The following is a 3,359-nucleotide window of genomic DNA, read 5'->3' as shown; positions in this document are numbered from 1 at the left end:
TTCTTTCTTTCTTTCTTTCTTTCTTTCTTTCTTTCTTTCTTTCTTTCTTTCTTTCTTTCTTTCTTTCTTTCTTTCTTTCTCTCTCTCTCTCTCTCTCTCTCTCTTTCTCTCTCTCTCTCTTTCTTTCTTTCTTTCTTTCTTTCTTTCTTTCTTTCTCTCTCTCTCTCTCTCTCTCTCTCTTTCTTTCTTTCTTTCTTTCTTTTTTGGAGACAGGGTCTTGCTCTGTCACTCAGGTAGAGTGCAGTGGCGTGATCTCGGTTCCCTGCAGCCTCCATCCCCCCAGTTCAAGCAATTCTCCTGCCTTAGCCTCCTGCCTCCAAGAAGCTGGGACTACAGGCGTGCACCACCATGCCTGGCTAAGTCTTGTGTTTTTAGTAGAGATGGGGTTTCATCATGTTGCCCAGGCTGGTCTTGAACTCCTGGCCTGAAGTGATCCACCTGCCTCAGCCTCCCAAAGAGCTGGGATTACAGGCGTGAGCCACCATGCCGGGCCCTGGCTCTATCATTTTCTAGTACAGTACATCTTTGGCAAAGACCATTTTCTCATCCCTTTTGTCAGTACAGCACGGTACTGTACTGTTTCATTAGATGCCACTGTAACCTAGATGGCAGCTTAGGACTCTGTCCCTTGGAGATATGGGTGATAGACTTGAGAAAAGATTTCAGAAAGCAGATGGAGAAGGGGTTTACACTGCCACAACACACACACAAAAACTTCAAATAGAACAGTAAGCATCACCATTCTCCTGTTTTTTCACCTTTTATATTGTGGAGTACACCATGGATACAGAAAAGTATATTTAACGTAAAACTGTAGCTTAATGAATAATTATCAGATAAACTCCCGAGCTACCCGCCACCCAGGTGAAGAAATAAAATATTTTTAGCATTCTTGAAACTCACCCCTTTCACATGCTCCACCCCTTTCAGATATGATTCTCCTAATCATATCACTCTTCCACCAAAAAGGATGATTTCATAACAGTTATTTCCTTATCTTTCTTGGAATTTTACCACCAAAGTGTAGATCCCTAAACAATATGGTTACATTTTTGAATGTTATGTGGAGATAATAATATTGAATATATTCTTTTGTACTTTCTTTCCAAAGATTAATCTTGTGTAGCTTTAGTTCATTTATATCAATTTCTGTATAGTATTCCATTGTATGAATATACCTTAGTTTGTTTTCCATATTCTATTGTTGGTGAATATTCAAGTTGTTTCCAGTTTTTGGCTGTTAATGACATTCTACTAAAGAACTTTCTTATGAGTGTATCCCACTGATCGACACGTGCATACGTTTCTCTAGGGTCTATACCTCAACGTTGTATTTCTGGATCACAGGGTAGGCAAATCTTTGATTTGTAATGCCAAACTGTTATTCAAAGTGGCTGTACTAGTTTACCTTCCTAGAAGTAGTGTATGAAAGTTCCCATTTGTCCAGGTGCTCACCAACACTTGATATTGTCAGATTTTAGATGTTACCAATCTGGTGAGGGAATAATGTTATTGCATAGTGGTTTTAATTTGTATTTCCCTGATTAGTAATGGGGTCAAGCATCAGTTTATACATTTGTTAGCCATTTGGTTTTTCCTTTATGGAAAGCGTCATTCAAATATTTTGTCTATTTTTCTAATGGGTCATCTTTTTATTATTGATTTGTATTAGTTCCTTGTACATTCTGGATACTAGCCCTTTGTAAGTTGCATGTGTTTTAAATATCTTCTCCCACTCTGTGGGCTTTTTACCCTCTTTATGATATATCTTGATGAACAGAAGTTTTTAATGTTAATATAATTATCATTTTACCTTTCGTATTTAGATCTATAACCCATCTGGAATTTAATTTTTATGTATACTGTGTGATGTGGATCCTTTTCTTTTGAGATGGAGCCTTGACCTGTCGCCCAGGCTGGACTGCAATGGCATGATCTCAGCTCACTGCAACCTCCACCTCCCAGGTTCAAGCGATTCTCCTGCCTCAGCCTCCTGAGTAGCCAGGATTACAGGTGCCTGCCACCACACCCAGCTAATTTTTGTATTTTTAGTAGAGACGGGGTTTCACCATGTTAGCCAGGCTGGTTTCGAACTCCTGACCTCAGGTGATCTGTCCACCTCGGCCTCCCAAAGTACTGGGATTACAGGCGTGAGCCACCACAACTGACTCATTTTTTTTTTTTTTTCTTTTTAGAGGCAGGGTTTCACTCTGTCACCCAGGCTGGAGTGCAGTAGCACAACCACAGCTCACTGTAACCTCAAACTTCTGGCTCAAATTAACCTCCTACTTCAGCCTCCCAAAATGCTGGAATTACAGGTGTGAGCCACCATACCCAGCCAAATTTCATTTTTTATCTACATGTTTATCCAGTTGTCTTGGCACCGTTTATTGAAAAGTCTAGCCTTTCTTCACTAATCTTCAGTGACACTTTTCTCATATATCAAATGTCCATTTTTACATGGGGATCTATTTCTGAGATCTCTCTTTCATTCTGCTTTTGTCTATCCCTGTTCCAGTGCCACACTGAAATATTACAACTTTCATAATCAGTCTTGGATCTGGTAGAACAAGTCTTTCCACCTTATTCTTCTTCAAGAGCTGTTTTTGCCCCTTTGCATTTTAGAATCAGCTTATTAAATTACACACCTACATAAACACACACACACAAACAAACACACTCATTCACTCAACTGTTGGGATTTTTACTGGGATTGTACTGAATCCATAAATCAATCTGAGAAGAATTAACATTTTTACAATATTGTGTCTCCTAATCCTTCAATGTAGTATCTCTTCTTTTGTTTAAGTCTTTTCTAAGTTCTCTCAGTCAGATTTTTTTTTCTTTTTTCTTTTTTTTTTTTTGAAACAGAGTCTCGATCTGTCACCAGGCTAGAGTGCAATGGCATGATCTTGGCTCACCACAGCCTCTGCCTCCTGGGTTCAAGTGATTCTCCTGCCTCAGCCTCTGGAGTAGCTGGAGATTACAGGCGTGCGCCACCACACCCAGCTAATTCTGTATTTTTAGTACAGACAGGGTTTCTCCATGTTGGTCAGGCTGGTCTTGAACTCCCAACCTCAGGTGATCTGCCCACCTCAGCCTCCCAAAGTGTTGGGATTACAGGCGTGAGCCATCACGCCCAGCCTCAGTAAGATTGTATAACAATGTATTTCAATTCTTTCAGAACTTCAGTTCAACATTTTCCTAAATATTTCATATTTTTGGTGCCACTACCATTGTATTTTTCAAATTTCATTTTGTATTTGTTAATGATATATAAAGGATTACGACTGGTCCATATATTGATTTCAGAAAATTGTTAAATTATTAATTTCATAATTTATCTGTAAATCTTCTGG

The sequence above is a fragment of the Colobus angolensis genome, unplaced genomic scaffold (genome assembly GCF_000951035.1).
Source record: "Colobus angolensis palliatus isolate OR3802 unplaced genomic scaffold, Cang.pa_1.0 Scaffold83, whole genome shotgun sequence".
Lineage (NCBI taxonomy): Eukaryota > Metazoa > Chordata > Mammalia > Primates > Cercopithecidae > Colobus > Colobus angolensis.
This window is presented reverse-complemented; position numbering follows the sequence as displayed.